At 40.5% G+C, this 24,907-nt stretch overlaps 1 long non-coding RNA gene across 1 annotated transcript; it reads left to right on the forward strand.

The window, feature by feature from the left end:
* Window positions 1-23,781: 23,781 nt before the first annotated feature.
* On the forward strand, window positions 23,782-24,531 carry LOC120105677. Its single transcript, XR_005508016.1, has 2 exons — window positions 23,782-24,233; window positions 24,271-24,531. It is a non-coding gene; the product is annotated as an uncharacterized LOC120105677 (long non-coding RNA).
* Window positions 24,532-24,907: the final 376 nt, after the last annotated feature.

Here is a 24,907-nt window from a genome sequence, read left to right on the forward strand (position 1 = left end):
GGATATCCAAAATCGTCATGCATGACCAACTCTTATCCACAGAAATATACACCGACATTCTTGGAGATGTGAGACAATTCAAATTCTTTCTCGAATACCAGATGGTATGAGATCTGGGCACACTTCACTGCAGAAAGATTTCGAAGCACTAGTTTTTGATCATTCGACTTCACAAAGACTGGCACATTTCAACTCCTTTGTCCTTCGTAGATTCCCCAAGTGATGCCTAGACAGAATCAAGAAGCACTAAGTTAAAGGATTCTTCAATGCAAACGCATCACAGCAGCAGCAACACTAACAACCTAAGTCAGTCAGATGCAAATACTTGATATCCCCAGGATCCCACTTGAAGCTTTCCCACTTGAGTTAAAGACAGATGATTCCGGCATATACACATAGGAGAAAAGATGATGCATACAACCTTGGGAAGATATAATAAAATCTGCACAATCTGACCTTGTATTTTCATTTTTCTGATTTCTTGACCGCATCTTAGAACGCAAAATGCCCTGCATGGGATTATTAACGGGAAAACATAAAAGTTCATAACCACCACAACCATAAAACTTCCTCTTCTCTCCTTCCCATCGTAATAGCTTTCTTATTTCTCCGTTTTGCAAATAAATAAATGATCAGAAATTTGCCTTATATGATAAGGATGCTCACCTTATCAATTGTTGTTTGGTATACCTTTCACTTTGATCTCTCATTGCAATTGGCAGCACATAAGGATGCTCACCTTAGCAACTGATGTTTGCAAACAAAATACATAATATCATTCATATCCCTTTCACTTTACCAAAGAAACAACTATCAAGTTACCGATTCACTTTCAAGTGCCTGACAAAAGAACTTTCAGCCAACTAGCTTTACACTAGCTACCAAGAACTTCTAAGATAAGGTTATAAAGAAAATAGCTCTAGATCAAAATTTAAAACAACCTTTAACAAAAGTAACTAAAAAATCAGTCCCTAAATAAGCATATAACAATAAGGCCCATAGATGATCAAAATAATCATCAAGCATATATTACAAGTCTTCAAAGTTCCAAAATTCACACAGTTGCACCACAACGCTATCTGGACTTGATAGAAAATAGCTGCAAACAAAATCCTTTTTTCTCCTAGGTAATAGATATATAGTTAACTATGCATAAAAATTACGATATTCTTAACAATGTAAACATAAATAAAGATGATTGTTGCCAGTATAAGCTAATCATCAAAATTAATAATAATAGTTATTTCGTAATCTTCAACCTTGTAGTTTGTAAGAGGAGGTGGGCCATCTACAAATAAAAAAAATTATGAAATTAAAAAATAAAAAGTTTTAAAACACTAGTACATGATAAAGTTTATAAATGTTTTAGAAATTGAACCGATAAGATGGGGCAAGATGTCTCAAACCCAATCTTGTATACGTATCAATGTCTCAACCGTATCTGGGGATAGGCTACTACGAAAATCATTCAAAACTTTACAAAAAGTGCTGAAGGCAGACTCCGATGCAACGATAAAAAGTGGAATTGTGAAGATATCATATACCATCCCAGACAATATTAGATATTTTGATTCATTGAATCTCTAATACTCTATAATATCCAAATTTTGATCCCCTAATAGATGAAGTTGCTCAAAAAAAGTACTTTGCAAGTCATTTTTATTAGTATTATTGACTTATATTTTAATGTAGCTATCTAAATTAGAGATCATAAAATACCTTTGCTTCCAAATAGGTCTCTAATTCTGACTTGGATGGTTGGTAACTTCTTCTTTTGAGATAAATTCTACATAATCTTGCTTAAAAAGACTCTCATCTCCTCTACCTTGAGATGTAGACACCATCCTCCTCCACTTGAATATGAGAGATATTTGCACCATATAAAATTAGGTTTTTTTGCATGTATACCCTTAAAAATTTACAAAATTATATGAATATCCTTATAAAATTGCTATTTGCATATATATCCTCATAAAGTAATTATTTTGCATGTATATATACCCTACTTTTTTATATATATATATAGGTACCCATACCATCTAACACCGTTAAAAAGTAAATGATTTAAATTTAAAATGACTAAAATATTCTTACATATAGATACACAAAAAAAAATTTTATAAGGATACGTTTGCAAATAGCAACTTTGCAAGAGTACTCTTGCAATTACGCATATTTAGAACGGCATAAACTTAAAAAAATCTAATAAAAAATGTTCAAATTTTAGTAAAGATAATTTAGATATTCTTAATAAAAAAAGGTAGCAAAAAAATATTAATATTCTCATGTCACATGATCTTATGTTAATATAAACTCTTATAGAATGAATTATTTTGTTTTTACGAAATTCTCATCTAAACAAACAAACAACAACTCATATTTATAAATTACTAATTTTTTTTACTAATCTAGGCATCTATAATTAATTTAAATTTTATTTATTTTAATATTTTAAAAGTAATAAAAAATATATAGATGTCATAGATTAAATAATGATAATTATATCAAAAATTAAATAGAGAATAGTATTACCAAAATGATCACTTAATATTCCAACTTGATCGAGTCATGATCTTAAAAAAGAAAATTAACAATGTGGCCCAATCCTTTTTTGACTCATCGATCTAACTGAATCATAAAAGATATAACAAATTTCAGCTAAGTTTTATTTTTTTTAATAGATTTTTTGAATGCATACCCTTCTAAATATGAAAAATTGCATAAATACCCTCGTAAAGTTACTATTTACAATTATATCCTTATAACTTTTTTTGCATATCTACCCATAAGGATATTTTAGTCATTTCATTTTTATATTATTTATTTTTAACAACATTAGATGGTACAAGTACATATGCAAAAAAGAAAAAAAAGAAGAATATACAAGCAAATTGTAATTTTATGAAGGTATTCATGCAATTTTATATATTTAGGAAGGTATACATACAAAAAGCCTATAAAATTTTATAACCATCATCAAAATTTTGAAGAACATTATGCATGTTCTTGTTCTCAAATGAAGCACGATCACTATTACCATAGATTTTCTGAAAGCAATACTTAAGAAGCTTCATCTTATGTCTTGGATCAAGAATAACCCCTACGACAAGAATGCGAGAGAATTTCTTCAAATACTTGTCAACTTTTTTTTGCATCTTTAAGGCTATCATCATCACAACTGCATTTGAAATCCTAGATTCTTGAATCAAGAGCATCTATATTCTCCAAATTTCATAAAAATACAAATTTTCAGCTGGATTTTTATTTGTGAAAAAATTTTAGTTATATAATGGTATCTCCGACCTTCTTTTTTTGCTTGCTTTGGTACTATCTGTATTAAAGGGCTCCATAGCTTGAGAACTACTGAAACCAAGTATACTTAAAACTTCAGTTGTGTTTTTATTACTACCCATTGTAGACATTAACCTATTTTACACAAATTCAATAAAAAATTTAAACATGAAATACAACTAAATACGATGGAAACGCAAAATAATGTTAAGTACAGATCTTTATAACAAATCTGCACCCATTACTTAAAGTGCTTAATTAAATAATAACAAAACTAGTTTTTGTTCCACAGCCATAAGCTACCATATACCTTGCTTTACCAATGCAAGTTGCTTTGTATCTCAAAGGGAGCAGTTCTATGTAATAAGCAACTCAGAGTTCGGATCTTTTGCGGCATGTATTAAGTAGGATTTCAAAGTCAATAATATTAAGAAGCAAGATGACCTTCATACAAGGCATTGCAATGCATTGTCCTTCTTTCATGGGAGTGATATTGCATAGCCTCACAAGTTCATTTGGAACTAAGAATAGATGCTGTCATGCCTCCGCCTGCGCAGGGCACGTGAGGCACCCAGTACCCACGTGGGGGCCATATGATGGAGGAACACAGGGCTCCCCTACCAGATATTGTCCGGTTCCGGAGCTTCACGCAAGCGTCTTTCACCCCTTCCCTGTTTTGTTTTCCACCCAAAATGCATCTGCAGGATTTGGAGACACCCGGCTCATATGCCCAGGCTCTGGAATGAGTCTTTCCGATATGGGACTATTCGGTCTCACACCCTTTTCACCATCGGACAAGAGCCGTCCTCGGTTCTGATACCAAATATCATGCCCCCGCCTGCGCGGGGCACGTGAGGCACCCAATACCCACGTGGGGGCCATATGAGGAGGAAAATACGGAACTCCCCTGCCAGATATTGTCCGGTTCTGGGGCTTCACGCAAACGTCCTTTACCCCTTTCCGATTTTGTTTTCCACCCAAAACACATCTACAGGATTTGGAGATATCCGCCTCATATGCCCAGGCTCTGGAACGAGTCTTTCCGATGTGGGACTATTGGGTCTCACACCATTTCTACCATCGGACAAGAGCCGTCCTCGGCTCTGATACCAAATATCACGTCCCCGCCTCTGCGGGGCACGTGAGGCACCCAGTGCCCACGTGGGGCCACATGAGGAGGGAAACATGGGGCTCCCCTGGATTTCTTATCCAAAATGGCTAGTCGGAAGTTATTATTTTGATTCCTCGATCCTGTATAAATACGCAAGATCTATCCAGCGAATAACCGATGTGGGACTAAACATACGCCTGCACGAGTCCTCACATACTCCCCCCGTTTATGCCCTGACGTCCTCGTCCGGCTAAGGGTTCAAATCTAATAACAAACACCACGATTGGCCCATGGTCAGCCCCAATGGATCCGTGCTGCAGTGTCCCCTAGTCCACATAGGTTATGGGCTGGGTTCGCTCTGATACCATTTGTCACGCCCCCGCTTGCATGGGGCACGTGAGGCTCCCAGTACCCTCGTGGGGGCCACATGAGGGAGGAACACAGGGCTCCCCTGCCAGATATTGTCCGGTTTCGGGGCTTCACGCAAGCGTCCTTTACCCCTCTCCGATTTTGTTTTCCACTCAAAATGCATCTGCAGGATTTGGAGACACCCGCCTCATATGCCCAGGCTCTGGAACGAGTCTTTCCGATGTGAGACTATTGGGGCATGGGCCAAAAAGAAATCTAAAATGCTACATAACACCTAAATCACATAACAGTAGCTCATTTGTCAAATTTTTGGACAAAACGAAATCTACAGAAGTATAACGAAAGGCGAAGGATACAATCATAGCTTAGAAGATCACATTTAACTTAGCCATTTACTAAATTAATGGAGGGATACTCCATATTGTAATTCAATAGAAACAGACAATTAGATAGATCAAACAACAACATACTGTCTTCTAACAGAAGACACACAACAGGACTTAACTAGAAGCTTCATATTTTGTAATAATTAAAACTTAGAAAACAGCAAGCCTAAAGCACAGGAAATGTAACAAGAATGTATGTACACTATAGCACACTTCCATATATCTTCAAGGGGTTTCTGGGCATCCAGGAATGACATACACATAGAGCACAAAAGTAACTGGTTCATGTACTTTTAACTAAGATATCAAAAAGCATCCAAGTTTTGTGTATTACTTAGCATATATTTCAAAATAAACTAATCTGGATATCATGCAACAATAAATAACCTTGAAATTCATATATATATATGGCCAATAGATCATGATGGAGGGGAGGTAGGGCAAGATACAGTTCTAGGATTTCGAAGGAGGAGATACCTCGAGAGTCAGGATGAGCACGTCAAAGTCACCAGACGCCGCTGAAGAGATCGATTCACTGCCGGACCTAAGGTGAAGATCGATCACGATGCCAGACTGCGGCTAGGGTTTGGGAGGAATTGGCACGATCACTATCACGGACGGCCGATGGCCGATGGCTGATGGTCTGCGAGGAATAGTCACATCTGGGGATGGGGAGGAGTATTCACGGTCGCAATGGCCGATGGGAGAGAGAGCTTTAATGGGAGAGAGAGAGATGGCCGAGGGGGAAGAATGGGAGATTTCAATCTTCTGATTTGCGATTTTGGAGAGAGAACGAACGGATCTCGGTCGTGAAGATGGGTCGAGAGTCGTGACTCTTACCCCTGCTACTTATGAGCCTAATGGGTTTTTTGAGTTCGGGTCGGGTCGGGTCAGTTCGTAGGATTAAAAATCCAAAGTCTCCTTCCCAAACAATCAAATGGATCAGGTCAAGTCGGGTTTGAATTTAGTAAATCTAGACATGACCTAAATAAGTGAAATGAGTGCAATCTTAGAACCCGACCTGATCCCACGGGTTCTTTAACACGGGTCGGGTCGGATCTGGTCAAGGGTCAACTTAACGCATTTGCAGCCTTAGTAATAGGCATTTTGGCGGGAGAACTCAAGAAGAGGCATTAGAAGTGTTGGAAAGATAGAATCTTTACAGTAACGATGGGACCCTATTATGGGGAGGACATGTATAATTCAGAGTAGAAATATTATCCAACAATGGTCGAACCTACTCTATTCAGCAAAAATATGAAATATAATATGCGCGGTGCATCTCAAAGGAAACTTCCTCTAAGTGTTCGATTTTGTTTAGCATGAGTTGACATAGTTGCAATATGTGATGGACTTGCTAGCAAATGTGGAGCCAAATGCAAATTGGATGTCAAGTATCAAATATCAGGATATATGCATGAAGAAGCCTATTATGTATATTGTCAAAAAGTGAACATAACAATGACAAATACAGAATTACACAATTATATTGATCTCATTAAACTTTGTCACGGTGGTAGTCCCAGCCACAAAAAGTAATATTCTTTTTGTTTACATAAGACTAACAGACAAACTTCTAGTAAATAGCGGCCAAGGCCGAGAAGACCATTCATTCAAACCTTCCAAGTGAGTATTCATAGTTGGCATGGCAGTTAAGTGTGAGATGACAAGGGTTAGGCTTCGAACGGCGCGCTTCTCCTCCCTTTTTCGTGCGTTATTTTCCAAAGAGAAGTGCATATAATTAGAGGATTTTTTTTGTGACAATTTTGGTTAGAAAGTGAAATTTTATTAATCAAAATGGCTCTCTAATATATGTTAGAAGTACTTTTGGAAAGAAGATCTAAAATAGAGGATAGATCTTCTTAAATTTTTGGGCAAATTAAATCAACTTTTAAATTTTTTATCAAATAATATTGCCATCCAAAATTATTTTTATTGGGCAAGAAGGTCCTCCAAAAGCTCTGGAGCCTAAGAAGGAGGTGAACGTGCTTGTCAAAGAAGGTAGAAATAAAAATAATAAAGAAAAATAGTGAACGCACATCTATTTAATTAGAGAACTCAGCAAAAGGTTCAAAGAAAAATAAATGCAAATGCAATTACCAACCTTCTTCCCACATTTTTAATAGGTCAAATTAGGCAGACCTTTGACGTGACCATGACCTGCTTGGTTAATTAATCTGGAATAGTTCAATCCTACATCTCGGTCCACGTTTTACCGGTCCGCTTTGAAGGCGCCCGGTCCGTCATCAACCCTCGGGAAGGTGCCACTCTCTCGAACTCACGGCGCTGCTCCGACCTTTAAGAAGTCCCGGCGATGAAACCAAAAATTACACGCATTAAGTCATAACCGCGTACGTAGATTAGATGGTCCAAGTGCCCTCGTGAATCCCGGCCCCTAGGCTGTTTACGGGGTCCAGTCTTTTTGAGAGAATAACGCCGTTTGGACTTCCAACTTTTGAACCCATTTAAACCTACGCAAGGTTAACCCCGTCAACTGGTAAAAGATGGAAAAGTTTCTAGCTATATAAAGAGCTGCATGCCTTTCTTCTCCTTCGTCCCTATCTATTCCACCATCAAACATCCGCAATTTCAGTTCCACAAACGAGCAACTGATCAGAGTCTAGTTCTTGTAGAGATGGGTCTTTTTTCTAGAGAACTGTTGTTTCTCGTTCTGGTGATCTCATGCTTGAATCCACTTTTAGCATCCGCGAGGCCTTTGGAAGGAGAGTGGGGTGCGGAGGACGGTGGGGTCATTCTGGAGGTGCTGAGAGGTCCGGTGACACCTTCGGGGCCTTCGGGCTGCACCCACAACCCAGGAAACCATGGTGGTCTTGTCCCACTCGTTGACGTGTCTGCCAATGGGCTCTTTCTGCTTGCATGAGGACTCGCATGCTATCTCTCACCCTTTCTATTTACTAAATGGCTCTACGACAAGAAGACTTTTTTTCTGAAATAAGTTGATGGTTTCCTTTTAAATGATGGAAGACCGACAATGTGGGGTAGTGCTGCTCTAACATATTTTTTTTTTTTCATTTCCTTTTTAATATAGTTGGGAAGTTAACATTCCCAAGATTCACTGTTATGCAACACAAAATTAAAGGTGTGTAAAATATGTTTCTTGAGAAATAAATGGTGGGTGAATATGATCTAAAATTTCTCTCTCTCTCTCTCTCTCTATGTTTCTCTCTCACACACATATGCAGGTCTTGCAAGAAATCTGCTAGAAGAGTCCTAAATTACGTTAGTATATATTGTCTATACTTGGCAACAAGGGAACATCTGCATGGGACCCATGCTTACAACTTTAGTTGCAGAGAATCTGCTACCTTATCCAAATTTCCAACTTAGGTTGTACAGGATTGATGTAACATAAAATAAAGTTTCGATGTTGTTTTTGTTAACTCCACTCGTTTTCCCTCCAGACCACTCACGGAAGCACTAGCACATGAAGGCGGTTCTCTCTCAACAAACCGCAACAAACTTTCAGTCCAGAAAGTTCTCAGGAGGATTATAAAACCTCCGTCTCGTCCTTCCCTGTAGGTGATGGATTAGATGAAATGAATCAAGGCTATATTCTTCATCACTTCTTCTTCTTCCTTCCTCTCAAATACGATTCAGACTCCCAAGCTTTCGTGCAGGTTACTGTTCATAGTTAGTGCCGGGGTATAATAGTCTCAGTGACTAATTCTTTCATGGTATCAGAGCAGGGGAATCCTCCCTGTGTGTCCGTGTGCTCCAACCGGTCTTCATCATTTACAGTTCATGTCATACGACTCGATCAATCTTGAAGTGGTCTTACCTCCTCTTCACGAAGAAGCCATGGCATCACCGGGGTCAGCAAACAAACCCAATGAAGCCTATGGAAGCTTTTCCAACTTCGCTATCTCCCCAAACTTGAAATTTCTCATAACTCGGATTCAATCTCTGGTTCCGACTCAGCTCACGGCTGAAAACTATCTTACCTGGCGATCACAAATCACTCGTATCTTCAAGGCGAGTGGTTTTCTTAGCTTCCTTGAAGATAAAATTCCCTCAGCAACCATCACTGATCCAGAAGAATTCGAAACTTGGTCACTCACAGACCAATTTCTATCCACTGCACCATACTCCACCATCTCGCCATCTCTTCTTCCTTTTGTGGTCAATTTAGAACATTGTCACCAAATCTGGAGGACTCTAGATACCCGGCTGAATTCCGCTACTCGGACTCACATCATTCAACTGAAGAATGAGCTCCATAATATTCGGAAGAACAATCTGTCTATGCAACAGTATCTCAATGAGGTTCGGTCAAAGATTGATGCACTGGCAGCCGCCGGTTCCAGTCCAGACACAGAGGATATAATTCTCTATATCCTCAATGGCTTACCAACCAGCTATGATTCCTTTGCCACAACCATTTGCATTCGTTCTTCCACCATAACTCTTGATGAATTGTATGCTCTCCTCTGTAGTGAAGAAATTATTATGAACTCCAAAGATAGGCAACAATCTTCCTTCGATAGCTCCTTCGCTCTCATGGCAGCCAGGGGACGCGGCCGTGGTCGTTTCTTCTCTTCAACTCGAGGACAGGGTCGCACAAGACCAGGAGGCTGGTTCCCATCCTCTGAAAGCAGGGAGTCCAAATCTCTCATTGAATGTCAGATTTGTCATAAACAAGGTCATTCCGCAGCCTGTTGCTGGTTTAGAATGGATCCTAACTATCAAGGCAATGCTCCCTCATTTTCCCGTCCCCAAGCTCACATAGCTCACCCATCTACTGGCTCCTCCTCCGGAGACTGGATCATCGACAGCGGTGCATCCTTACATATGACACCGAATCCATCTTTAGTTCATCAACCAAGCTCCTACTCTGGCTCCGATAAGGTTCTACTTGGTGATGGCTCCTCCACTGAGATCAGTCATACTGGTTCAGGTATCCTTCCCACTCCCTCACACACATTTCAACTCTCTACATTACTACATACTCCACATATCTCTCACAATCTTCTTTCAGTCCATAAACTGGCTTCAGACAACAATTGTATCCTTATTTTTGACTCTTCCGGTTGTGTCATCAAGGACAAGATATCGAACAAAATTCTTTTTCAGGGAAGATGCTCTGATGGTCTCTACAAAATCCCATTCATCTTTCATCAGTCGTCTTCCTCCTCTGCATTCCCCAAAGCATACACAGCGTCTACAACTTCCTCCCTCTGGCATCTTCGCTTAGGTCATCCAGCCAACAGAGTGCTACGACTCCTCTCCAACACTCTCCGATTCTGTCAGCCACCTTCCTCCTTGACTCTCTGCAAGTCATGTTGCCTCGCCAAAAGCAGTCGCCTTCCTTTCCGTTTACACTCAAGGACAACACGATCACCTCTTGAACTCATCCACTCCGACGTCTGGGGCCCCTCTCCACCAAGCTCCGACAATGTTGCCCGGTTCTGTGAGATACGGGCTGAAGTCGGCAGCCCCAGCCGACTTCAGCCCCGTTTTCCTTTTTTTGGAAGGAGCCAGAGCAGGGGATCGCAGACGCGATCCCCTCCGGCTTCTTCGGGTGCAGCGAGGGCGGGGCGCCGCGGGCGTTACGCGGCAGCCCCGCGGTCATTCCGCGGCCACCCCACGGCCGCACGAGCGGCCGTTGATTTCGCCCCACCGCCGCGATTTTCGCGGCGGAGAGCTGTTGAAATGGGGTTATAAAACCCCCCAAGCCCTCCTTCCTAGGGCACCTCCGAACTCCACCTCCTCTTCCTCTCTTCCCTCCTCCTCCTCTCCTTGGTTACCAGATCCTCTTCCCGATCGTGCGCCGCCCGGACTCCCTCGTGGCCTGCCTCTGTTCCGAGATCCATCTCGGTTCCAAGCACTGCTACCGCTGCCGCTTGTCCACCGGATCGAGCAGCCGTGGCCGGGATCTGCCTCTCCATCGACCGCCGGTGAGCCTCCCTCCTCTTTTGCCCTTGATTCCATGCCGAACAGCCCGACTTCCCTCTCTGTTTCGACCCCAAACCGAGATCTCTCTGTGTCTTTTTCTTCCCCGTTAGCTGCCGCAGCGGCCGCCGACCGTCCCCGCAGCCGGCTGGCCGTCGACCGAGGGGTGGCCTCCGCCATCCCGCCGCCCCCTTCCTCTTCCGCTCTCCCTCTCGGTCTTTCCCTGCCGTGGGGGGGGGGGGTTGGGGAGGAAGAAGGCCCTACGGGCCGAACAGGGCCAAGCATGGGCCCTGTGGGCCCGACCTGGGCCCGGTTCACTGTGGGCCCAACTTGGGCCAAGTTGAAAAAAAAAAGAAAAAGAAAAAGGATGAAACCCAGTCTAGACCCGAAATCCGAAATCCAGTTCAGACCCGAAACCCGAACCCGTTTAGCCAATAAATGAAATTTTGCAGATAAGCCCTTGACAGTATATTATTTCAAAAAAGGGTATTCTGTAATTTATGTTTGATCCCTATAAGAAAGATTTATTGCGTAAAGGTCCTAAAATATATTATTTAGTCCCTTCACTCAAGTTTTATTATAGAATAGTATCCCGTAATTAAGTATTAGTCTCTACAATGAATTTTTATTGCATAAATGAACCAATTAGATTCCAACCTTGGGGGCCTTATTGGGCCGGGGTATGCGGGCCCATTGGCCCGTGTTCGATGTGGGCCCTATTGGGCCATGCCCATTATGGGCCAACTCTGGGCCCTGTTAGGCCGTGTCCAATAATATTATTTTTAATTTTGCTTAGCTCCGAAATTAATAATGAAATTAATTAAATGTTAACAGGTGAACCTGATCCGCCTGCCTGAAGTAGGAATTAAGCGAGAAGAGGTAAGTAACTTAATACTTCGAGTGTGATTTCTAAATTATTTGATAAATAGATTAAATTCTGAAATATGTTTTGTATTTAGTAAAATGGGTCTGGCATGTTAAATTTCAATTGAAAATTATGCTTTGAAATCCGTAAACTATGACTGGAAAATTTATGAAATCTGTTTTTATATATATGTATTCTCAGCATGGCTATGATCTGTTCTGTTCTGCTCTGGCCCCGCCAATGGGGATTATACGTTGGACCTGTCGACTTGTATTCTGTGAGGAACCGGTTTCGACACCGCGCCACCGGTGATTAGAATAGTGGTTTCTGGACACCGTTTCCACCGGTGACTAACAATAGTGGTTTCTGGCACTCTGTGCAACCCATGCCACTGGGTTACGTGGCCGTAGCCTATCATGTTGAGACTATGATATCAGAGTTTTATAAAAACAAAAATGATATTATTTGTGATTTGTTTCAAACATTATCCTGTATTTTGATCTGATATGCTCTGACCCCACTCTGGGGTATTTTGTTGCTTACTGGGCTAGTGTAGCTCATTATTCTGTTTTCTCCATTTTTCAGATCTAGAGGCTTGATCGCACGGGATTGGGGAGTGCGTTAGAGTTTCCTATGATTCTTCAGTTATTGGCATTTTAGTTAGTTTAGTTTGGACATTTGAATTATGTTGGCATATGTTATTTTGGAATTTTGTAAGACCGCTTTTGAACAATTTAAATAATTATGTCAGTTTTGAAAATCTGTGATTGTTCCGATATGTTCCGATGCCTTGCACGCCTGTGCGGCCGGCCTTGCACGCCTGTGCGGCCCGCCGTGCGGGCGTGCGGCGTCTGCCGCGCCTCGGGCTCGGGGCGTGACAGGTTCTATGTACTGTTCGTCGATGATTTCACTCGTTACTCCTGGGTCTATCCCATAGCCCGTAAATCAGATGTATTTGATACATTTCTACAATTCAAATCCTTTGTTGAACGGCAATTCAATTTCTCTATTAAATGTTTTCGCTCCGACGGCGGGGGAGAATTTGCTAATCATCATTTTTACTCCCTCTTCTCCTCCCTTGGCATTGTCCATCAGTTCGCAGCGCCATACACCCCCGAGCAAAACGGGGTAGCAGAACGGAAACATCGTCACTTGCTCGAAATCACTCGTAGCATTCTAATTCATTCTTCCCTTCCCACAAAATTCTGGATCGATGCTCTGCTCACAGCTACCTATCTCATTAATCGGCTGCCAACACCCATTCTCAATTTTAAATCTCCCTTCGAAATGCTGTATAGCCACCCACCAGACTACACATTTCTCAGAGCCTTTGGTTGTCGTTGCTACCCTTGGCTACGTCCTCAGTCAAATAGCAAACTTTCTCCTCGTTCCACACCTTGCATTTTCCTGGTTACTCTCCAAATCACTAGGCTTACAAGTGCTACAACCCAGCTACTGGAACAGTGGTAATCTCCAGACATGTTCGCTTCGACGAAACAAACTTTCCTCACTCCTCCTCTTGCTCCACAACCTCAACTCAACTACCCCTCCTACCAATTCCCTGTCTTGTTCCGCCATCTCTACTACCCAGCACCTCACCCATAACTCCCTCTCCCCCTCCTCATGCATCACCTCCACCCTCCACAGCCCATCCTTCTCCAGTCTCCTCACAACCGGCGCCAATAGACTCCTCTTCCACCTCAACCACCACACCTCCACCTCCCACTCGTCATCACATGATTACTAGACAACAAACAGGTTCCCTTAAACCCAGACATATCTTTTCCCTTCTCAGTACCTCACCCGAAAACTCTGAACCTACATGCTACACAAAGGCTGTCACTGATCCACAGTGGAGGAAAGCCATGTCAACCGAATTTGATGCTCTGCTCAAACAACAAACCTGGGAGCTGGTACCTCGGCCTCCTTCTCAACAAGTTCTTGGATGTCGGTGGACATACAGAATCAAGAGGAATGCCGACGGCTCTATAGCTCGGTACAAAGCAAGACTAGTAGCCCAGGGATTCAAACAACAACTTGGAATCGACTACTATGAAACCTTCAGTCCAGTCGCCAAATTTCAAACAATCCGACTTCTCCTTGCTTTATCCATCACCAACCAGTGGCAAGTTCGACAACTGGACGTCTCTAACGCATTCCTCCACGGGAAATTAGAGGAGCTGGTCTACATGGAGCAGCCACAAGGCTTCCGCAACCCGCAGCATCCAGACCATGTCTGCCTTCTTCGGAAAGCCATCTATGGCCTCAAACAAAGTCCCAGGCAGTGGTTTGCAACCTTCTCAACTTTTCTCCTTCGACATGGCTTCAAATCCAGTGAGGCTGATCCGTCTCTCTTCTTCTCACATCAAGGAACGGTCTCCATATATATACTAATCTACGTGGATGACATTTTGCTCACTGGAAACTGTTCTGACTCCTTATCCAACTTATTTCTTCTACTCCAAAGCGAGTTTCAGATGAAGGACCTGGGCCAACTATCTCACTTCCTCGGCATCCATGCTTCATTTTCTAACCAAGGAGTCACTCTCAATCAAACATCATATGCTCTGAAACTTCTTCAAAAAGCAGGCATGCAGGATTGCAAACCAGTGGCATCACCTCTTCCACTGAAACAGCCTGTCTTCCCCAACGGGTCTCATCCATACTCTGATCCAACACAATACAGATGCCTCACCGGATCCCTTCAATACCTGACAATAACCAGACCAGACCTCTCCTTTGCAGTCAATTATCTTTGCCAATTTATGCATAATCCACTACAAATGCATTTCTACCTTCTTAAGCGAGTTTTTCGCTACATCAAAGGCACTGCTAGTCTCAGTCTCTCTTTCAAACCTGGATCTCTCCAGCTCTCTGCTTTCTCCGACTCAGACTGGGCAGGGGATTCCAATGATCGGCGATCTACTACAGGTTACTGCATCTACCTTGGTCCCAACCTCATTTCCTGGTATGCAAAGAAGCAGCCGACGGTCGCCCGCTCCTCCACCGAAGCCGAATATCGAGCTCTAGCAGTCACTGCATCAGAGATCATCTGGCTTCGTCGTTTGTTATCAGAACTCCAAATACCACCTACCACACCCACTCCATTACACTGTGATAACATCTCAGCCTTGGCTTTGGCCTCTAATCCGGTATTCCATGCTCGGACCAAGCACATCGAAGTAGATTATCACTTCGTCCGGGAGAAAATACATTCCGGTGAAATCCAAACAGCTCACATAGCCTCTGATGACCAGCCAGCTGATATTTTCACAAAGGCTTTGTCCTCTCAACGACATCGCACTCTCTGCAACAAGTTGATGCTGCTCAACTCATCATCACCTTGCCGGGGGATGTTAACTCCACTCGTTTTCCCTCCAGACCACTCACGGAAGCACTAGCACATGAAGGCGGTTCTCTCTCAACAAACCGCAACAAACTTTCAGTCCAGAAAGTTCTCAGGAGGATTATAAAACCTCCGTCTCGTCCTTCCCTGTAGGTGATGGATTAGATGAAATGAATCAAGGCTATATTCTTCATCACTTCTTCTTCTTCCTTCCTCTCAAATACGATTCAGACTCCCAAGCTTTCGTGCAGGTTACTGTTCATAGTTAGTGCCGGGGTATAATAGTCTCAGTGACTAATTCTTTCAGTTTTCTGATCCCTTACTTTAAGTGTACAAATGTACAATGTGTATTGAATTTTAATATGTCAGTTAAATGTAGAAAGAAGGTGAAGGCTAGCATTTGTTGCCTCATATGGCCCAAATAATGAATAAATGGACTCAAAATGGCACCAAATCGTTGGCAGAAGTTCTCTGTAATTACTACGGTATTTGTTTCAATGTATTATTAGCCTAAGCACATCAAAATTGTCATATTGATATCTAATGGTGAATGAGATTCATGGTAATGTATATTTCAGTAATACTTCTTATTTAAATCTCCTAGACATTTAATCCCACTAGAGCTTTTTTATGTACATGTCATGATCTTCTAAAATTAAAATTCTAAAATTATAAGGGTCAACAAATGCGGTCCGGTGATACCTTTGGGGCCTTCAGCATGCATCCACAACCTACGAAATCATGGTGGTTTTTGTCCCCCTCATTGACGTATCTGCCAAGGGGCTCTTTCTAATTACATTGTAACTCGCATAGTTAAGCATCCTTGAATTGCTTCTAACAAACGATATATACTTTGCTAAGTATAAAAAATTTACCATGTAATAAACAATAGTTGGCTAAGTATAAAAAATTTACCATCTAATAAACAATACCAGTTTGTATGCTAAACCCCATGGCAGCCAAAAGCTAGAAAAAAATGACTTTTGCCCTTAGGTGAAAAAATAAAACATATAAGAGTTATAACGCAGGGACATACCAACAGAAAGCAAACTCAGACGTCCATGAGATCACAAATTAAGAACTCTCTCTCAAAAAAAAGAAAGAAGATGATTAGAGAACTTGGATCGTGACTACAAAAAATCACTAATTATACGTAATGAGCTTTACAATAATAGTTGAATCACAAGGCAGTCAAGACTAACGTTTCTATTATTTCACAATGGAACTAGAGAAATATGAGATGGAACATTAGATTGTTTGGTCCACTCTCTCTTCATGAATCAAGGCAACTAGAAATGATGCAGGATCTTTTGTCCATTCTCAGGCCCTCAAAAATTTTACATGTTCCGGTATGGAAACTCATGAAAATGATATCTTCACTATTGACTCATGCTGCAGAGTCCTTAATAATGGATGTATGGTGTATACCCTTAAAATAAAGTAGTTTGGAAGCTAGTTGTGCTAGAGAAAGTTATGCAAACTTTAAGGGGTGATAACATAGCTCATAAGAAATAGAAGTCATGGTTTCGTAATGCCAGGACTTTGTTGGAATATGAGGAGAGGAATGGGGCATGTTTCTCAGTCACATGAATAGCACCTTTGTTTCAGAAATCCCGATGGGAAGAACCTCATAAGAACTCTTGAATGAATTTGGGATCATGTCCATAGGATACTCTTGTATAACATGCCTCACTCAATAAAGGCAGTTACAGAGTATCAAGATAGGTGTTATCTCCTACTCCGTTATGATAAGGTAAGAAACGAAATCCATCCCTTAACGTAACAACCAGGTCTATTTCCTATCACCATGTTAGAACCTTTAATTATCTTAAATGCAGAATCTAAATTAAAAGAAAAAAAAGCAAATCCTAGTGATGTGTTAGCATGGGCCCCATTCAGATGGGTTCCAAATGATTAGATCCAACAATCTTCTATTTGGCTTAACGTAACACATTCATCTTTGTTTTAACTATTTAAAAATATTTCAAAAATCTTAAATAAAATTTTTCTAGGTTTGTAAATTTGAAAAACTGATCTATTTAAAAATTTACGTCCTCTAGAAGCTATAAGATTTTTTTGTATACTTGTTTAAGCAATGATCAGTGCAAATCATGGTGATAAATGCATTATCAAATCAACACACGATGTTTCATGTATCACAACATCAATGGTACCTCATAACCAAGTAATTTATATAGAATTTTTCATTTAATATAACAGGCAAAAACTTTATGTCTATTCCGGAGTCTTTATTATCATCACACAATAGACTTCTATAACATTCATTAGTATGTTAGACAAAGTGAAATGAACTTTGTTATGAAACCAAATATGATTACTTATTACAAAGTATCTAATAGGTATTATTCATAGAAAGTGCTAACGAGTTCTATACAAGCCACATAATTCTTGAAAATCTCTAGAGCAAGTCATTCGCTTAGTAAATTTGCAACGATTAGCTCTGTACTAATATGATCAAGACATTGTGGACTTTTTCATTCAATCATGAAAAGCAGAATTTTTATGAGGAAGATAAACTAATATGTAATATATCTCTAAAGATCTACTAATAGGGTGAACAACTTTAAGTCCTATGATTAAATTTCACGATCAAATATTTTATGAGGAAGTCTCATAATAGAATACATATTTTGCTTCCATAGTAGATGTAATGATAAGACTTTGTTTTACACTCGTCCATGATATTGCACCTGTTAGATTTTTTGGTTAAATTAATGATTAAAAGTTTTCATACTTAAAACATATATGTTATACATATATATTAACAAGGGAGTTGGTGGTTGGTGCGTTGTTTGGGTGAGGATGAGATGACAGGTTCGATTCCCCATTCCCTCCTTTTTCATTTTTTTTACGTAAAGCATGGTTCTCCCTGCCTCTGCTCGTCCGAGGCTCTTTGCGCATGTTCTTTGCGGCCGAGCTGTGCTTGTCCGAGCCAAGGCTCTTTGCGGCCGAGCTGTGCTTGTCCGAGCCAAGGTTCTTTGCGCATGTGCCCTGCTCGTCCAAGTTTCCTTGCGCCCGTGCTTGTGCTCGTAGGCCCTGCTCGTCCGAGGTTCCTTGCACCTGTGCGACCCAGAGCTGAGGTCGTCCAAGAGACTGAGGCCCTACTCGTCCGAGGTTCCTTGTGCCTGTGCTCGTCCGAGGTGCCGAGGCTGAGGTCGGACCACAGGTGCAATGAGCCCAGAGGAGCCGAGGTCGGACAACAGGTGCAATGAGCCCAGAGGAGCCGAGGTCGGACAACAGGTGCGATGAGCCAAGAGGCGCATGAGTTGTGCTTCGCACCCTTAGCACGAGGAGCCACGTCGCTTCCTCGTTAGCACCTCTTCGCAACCGACCTCACATCCGCTGATCCTACTCTCAGTGTTTTTTCAAACTTTATTACCAGTTTTGACCATTGACCGATTTTCTGTCGCGTCTGTTCCGAAGAAGTCTATAAATAGACCTCTTCGGATTAGACAAAAAAAAAAGAATTGAAAACAGAGAACTTCTATTCTTCCTATTTGCTATTTTTCTTTCAATCAGGCTTGCTGCATACTGATTCTGGGTTCGAAGGCTTCTTTATCCGTGCAAATCATTGAGGCAGAAGGAACAGTGCGAGAGGCTGTTGTATCTCAGGAGTAGAACGCCATCTAAGCCTAGTGCACTGTAAGGCGGCGAAATCTACTTCAAGGAAAGTGACCAACATACCACGCCTCAGCATCTCGGGTTCCATTTTTCCACTTTCTCTATTTATTTTCTCTAAGCCTATTTCTGCCTATTATTTATTGAAGTAGAGTATTATAGATTTAAAAATTTTCTGAGACAGTATATTCCCAACATTCTTGAAGTAGATTCTCTCCTACATATAATAGGCTAGTACTTAGAGTTACCCCAATGGCCAATGCAAGTGACCCGGTTCCTCCTGAAAAATTTAATGGAAATAACTTTAAGCGTTGGAGACAGAAGATGGAAATCTTCTTAACCACACTTGGGTTATTTTCCATAATCTTTGACTCTCCTCCAAATGAGGAAGAGAATGAACCAGCTAGAACTTGTAATTTGGAGGAATTTAAGAAGAAAGACTACCTGTGTAGGGAAAGGATTCTGTCCTATCTTACTGATCCCCTTTTTGATGTCTACTGCACTTTTAAAACCTCCAAGGAGATTTGGGATGATCTTAATAAGAAATATGGTATCCAAGATGCCGAAATGGACAAGTACGCTGCTAGTCAATTTCTGTCTTATAAGATGGTTGACACCAAGCCCGTAGTTGATCAAGCCCATGAGTTAACAGTGATTTATCATGAATTAGGCTTAAGGGGAATGGGTATAACTGAGAGCCTTCAAGTTGCTTGTACCATTGACAAGCTCCCACCTTCTTGGAAAGACTTTGGGTTATCTCTGAAACATAAAACCGAGGATATGACAATGAAAACTCTATTATCTGCCATTAGGATCCAAGAACAACACCTTGAGAAAGATAATGAGCAACTCATGAATCCTGAGCTTCTAACCAAGGTGAACTTTGTAGAAGGCCAGAATAAGACCCATAAGTTCAAATTTAAAAAGGGTGGACCTAGAAACAAAAGAAAACTTATGAAGCCAAAACACCATATCAATAAGAATGATCGGAAGCCGATTTGCTATAATTGTGGAAAACTCGGCCATATGGCTCGAGTATGCCGGATGAAGAAGAAGAAGTATCAGAACTATGAACATGCGCTTTCTCAACCTGCAAATCCACAAACCAACATGGTGCTATCCAGTATTGGTCCTACTAGTACTGATGATCGGTATGTAACTTTAAGTCCAGAATTAAATTTGGCAATTTGCTCTACCGATTGGTTAGTGGATACAGGTGCGAATGTTCATATGTGTACTGATCATACCCTTTTTACTACTTATCAGGTCCGGAGTGGCCTAACAGTAACTATGGGGAACTCCACCTCGGCACGAGTGCTTGGAACTGGAAAAGTACTTCTAAGGCTTACGTCTGGAAATGTGCTTACACTATTTAATGTGTACCATGTGCCCGATGGAAGGAGGAATCTGATCAGTGGATCTCTTCTAAATAGGAGTGGTTATTCTTTGTTATTTCAATCTAAGAAAGTGATTATAACAAAGAATGAAACATTTGTAGGCAAAGGCTATGAGTGTGATGGCTTGTATGTAATAAATAATGTATCTTTGGATTTTCCTTCTGATAACAATAATAAAATTGTGCTTTCAATATGTTCTTCATCTCTTTGGCATGCTAGATTAGGACATGTGAATAATAATACTATTAAAAGAATGATTAGCTCTGGTTTATTACCTAATGTTTCATTAAATGAAAAGAAAAGGTGCCAAATTTGTGTTCAATCTAAACAACCTAGAAAACCATTTAAAATAGTAAATAGAAATTCAACTTTATTAGAATTAATACATTCAGATGTATGTGATCTAAATGGAACTTTGACTAAAGGGGGTAGAAGGTATTTCATTACCTTCATAGATGATTATTCTAAGTATTGTCAAGTTTATTTAATGAAATCTAAAGATGAAGCATTTGAGATGTTCAAGACTTACAAATCTTTAGTAGAAAATCAACTTGACAAGAGAATAAAGATTCTCAGGTCAGATAGAGGAGGAGAATACACCTCTAATGACTTGAATGAATTCTGTAGAGTTAATGAAATTCTACATGAAGTTACACCTCCCTATTCACCTCAGTCTAATGGAGTGGCTGAAAGGAAAAATAGGACTCTGCAAGATATGGTAAGATCTTTGCTTGCCAACTCAGGTTTACCTGAGGTTTGGTGGGGGGAAGCAATGCTTACTGCATGTTTCCTGCTTAATAGGGTTCTATTTAAAGGTTCTAATAAATCTCCTTATGAACTTTGGAAAGGAAGAAAACCTAACCTAAATTTTGTAAGAGTTTGGGGTTGTTTGGCTAAGGTTAATATTCCTTTAATCAAGAAAAGAAAATTAGGACCTAATACTTTTGATGTTGTGTTTCTTGGTTATTCTCTTAATAGCGTTACTTATAGGTTCTTAGTCATTAGTTCTGATATTAATGGCATAGATAAAAATACTATAATTGAATCTAAAGATGCTTCTTTCTTTGAAGACATTTTTCCATTTAAGGATAAAATAGAAAAGCATTTAATAGATAGATCTAATGATGCATCTTGTAGTTCGCCATCTAATTCTCTAATTATTCTTAATAATGAAAATGAAAATGAATTTAATGATATTAATGAACTTGGTAAAGGAAAAAGAATTAGAAAAAAGAAAGATTTTGGATCTGATTTCTATATCTTTATGGTTGAAGATGATCCTAAAACTTATAAAGATGCTATGAACTCATTAGATTCTATATTTTGGAAGGAAGCTATTAATAGTGAAATGAATTCACTTATGACTAATAAAACATAGTTTTTAACTGACTTACCACCTGGTAGTAAGGCTATAGGTTGTAAATAGATATTTAAGAAGAAATTAAGACCTGATGGTTCTATTGAAAAATACAAAGCAAGATTAGTTGCTAAGGGTTTTTCTCAGAAAGAGGGTATTGACTACTTTGATACATATTTTCCTGTAACTAGAATAACCACAATTCGTACTTTAATTGCACTGGCTTCAATCCATAATTTGATAATTCATCAAATGGATGTCAAGACTGCCTTCCTTTATGGTGATTTAGAGGAAGAGATCTATATGGATCAGCCAGAGGGATATGTGGCTCAAAGGACAGGAAAGAAAAGTCTGTAGGTTAGTCAAATCCCTCTATGGTTTAAAACAAGCTCCTAAGCAATGGCATAGAAAATTTGATAAAATAATTATTTCTTATGGCTTTAAAGCAAATGAATCAGATAAGTGCTTATATTCAAAGTTAGAAAATGATTCATGTATTATCTTGTGTTTATATGTTGATGATATTTTAATTTTTGGTACTGATATGAATATGGTGACTGATATCAAAACTTTCTTATCTAATAATTTTGATATGAAAGATTTAGGTCAGGCAGAGGTAATTCTTGGTAACAGGATTACCAGAATACCTGATGGTATAATCTTTGATCAATCACAATATATTGAGAAAATATTGAAGAAATTTGATAAGTACAACTGTAAACCAGTGAGTACACCTTATGAGCATGGTTTGAACTTGAAGTGCAATAAAGGTGATCCAGTGGCCCAAGAGAAATATGCTCAAATTATTGGGACACTGATGTATGTTGCAAATACAAGTAGACCTGACATTTCTTATGCTATAGGAAAGCTCAGTAGGTTTAATAGTTGCCCTAGTCTTAGTCACTGGAAAGCACTGGATAGAGTACTTAGATACTTGAGAGGTACCATGTATTATGGTTTACATTACTCAAAATTTTCCGCTGTACTTGAAGGATACAGTGATGCTAGTTGGATCACTGATTCAGTGAATCGAAAAGGAACTAGTGGATACATATTCATGTTGGGTGGTGCAGCTGTTGCTTGGAGATCATCCAAACAAACTGTGATCACAAGATCCACTATGGAGGCTAAGATTGTAGCCTTAGATTCTGCAAGTCAAGAAGCAGAATGGTTTAAGAATCTTATGTCTGAAATACCTATTATGGAAAAGCCTATACCTGCTATCTCTTTGTTATGTGATAATGAAGCTGCAATTAATACTTGTAGAAATACTGAGTATAACAAGAGAAACAGAAGACACATTAGTGTGAGACATAAGACTATTAGATACCTAATTAAAAAATGGTATCATAACTTTGGAATTTGTTGGATCTAAAGATAACCTAGCAGATCCTTTAACTAAAGGACTGGCTAGAAGCAAAGTCATAGAAACATCAAAGGGGATGGGATTGAAACCCATAAGGAATCATTGACAATGGCAACCCAACCTATTCTGACTGGAGATCCCAAGACGAAAGGTTCAACGGGAAAAACAAGTTGTTTAATGATTAGTTAGCACTATAATAAAATGACTTTATGTCATTTAGTCTCTCCCTGTGATGTGAGTGCTAAATACAGCAGAGGTATACGGAAGAGTTTAAAACTCTGAATGAGTCCGAGTCTATGGCAAGGTGCTGTGCTGCGAGCACCCTTGGAGGACTCACCTATGTGAGTGTGACTGTGTGGCCGCAGTCTATGGGGATAAGGGTTTAACCCCTAGAGCACTCATGAAACTGAGATATTGGTGCATAAGGCCAGAAAAAGCACCACCTATGATGAACCCAGTATTTGCATTTGTCATGGGTGAAGTATATAGAAATCTGAACCAAAGGATTTGGTTCAAAGCTTTTTAGCTACCACTATACCTTTCAGATGAAAATATACTTTCACTAGGTAAAGGTTCAAAGCCGCAAGCTACCTTTATTGAAGTCGTAACATAAACAAGCCCGGTTTGACTATTTTCTGATTTTATAAAGTTTTGAAAACATTTTAATCAGGTGGGGGAATGTTAGATTTTTTGGTTAAATTAATGATTAAAAGTTTTCATACTTAAAATATATATGTTATACATATATATTAACAAGGGAGTATGGCTTGGTGGTTGGTGCGTTGTTTGGGTGAGGATGAGATGACAGGTTCGATTCCCCATTCCCTCCTTTTTCATTTCTTTTACGTAAAGCATGGTTCTCCCTGCCTCTGCTCGTCCGAGGCTCTTTGCGCATGTTCTTTGCAGCCGAGCTGTGCTTGTCCGAGCCAAGGCTCTTTGCGGCCGAGCTGTGCTTGTCCGAGCCAAGGCTCTTTGCGGCCGAGCTGTGCTTGTCCGAGCCAAGGTTCTTTGCGCATGTGCCCTGCTCGTCCAAGTTTCCTTGCGCCCGTGCCTGTGCTCGTAGGCCCTGCTCGTCCAAGGTTCCTTGCACCTGTGCGACCCAGAGCTGAGGTCGTCCAAGAGACTGAGGCCCTGCTCGTCCGAGGTTCCTTGTGCCTGTGCTCGTCCGAGGTGCCGAGGCTGAGGTCGGACCACAGGTGCAATGAGCCCAGAGGAGCCGAGGTCGGACAACAGGTGCAATGAGCCCAGAGGAGCCGAGGTCGGACAACAGGTGCGATGAGCCAAGAGGCGCATGAGTCGTGCTTCGCACCCTTAGCACGAGGAGCCACGTCGCTTCCTCGTTAGCACCTCTTCGCAACTGACCTCACATCCGCTGATCCTACTCTCAGTGTTTTTTCAAACTTTATTACCAGTTTTGACCGTTGACCGATTTTTGGTCGCGTCTGTTCCGAAGAAGTCTATAAATAGACCTCTTCGGATTAGACAAAAAAAAAAGAATTGAAAACAGAGAACTTCTATTCTTCCTATTTGCTATTTTTCTTTCAATCAAGCTTGCTGCATACTGATTCTGGGTTCGAAGGCTTCTTTGATCCGTGCAAATCATTGAGGCAGAAGGAACAGTGCGAGAGGCTGTTGTATCTCAGGAGTAGAACGCCATCTAAGCCTAGTGCACTGTAAGGCGGCGAAATCTACTTCAAGGAAAGTGACCAACATACCATGCCTCAGCATCTCGGGTTCCATTTTTCCACTTTCTCTATTTATTTTCTCTAAGCCTATTTCTGCCTATTATTTATTGAAGTAGAGTATTATAGATTTAAAAATTTTCTAGGACAGTATATTCCCAACAGCACCTTCTATAAGTAGAAAGATA

Source organism: Phoenix dactylifera, unplaced genomic scaffold (genome assembly GCF_009389715.1).
Source record: "Phoenix dactylifera cultivar Barhee BC4 unplaced genomic scaffold, palm_55x_up_171113_PBpolish2nd_filt_p 000342F, whole genome shotgun sequence".
Lineage (NCBI taxonomy): Eukaryota > Viridiplantae > Streptophyta > Magnoliopsida > Arecales > Arecaceae > Phoenix > Phoenix dactylifera.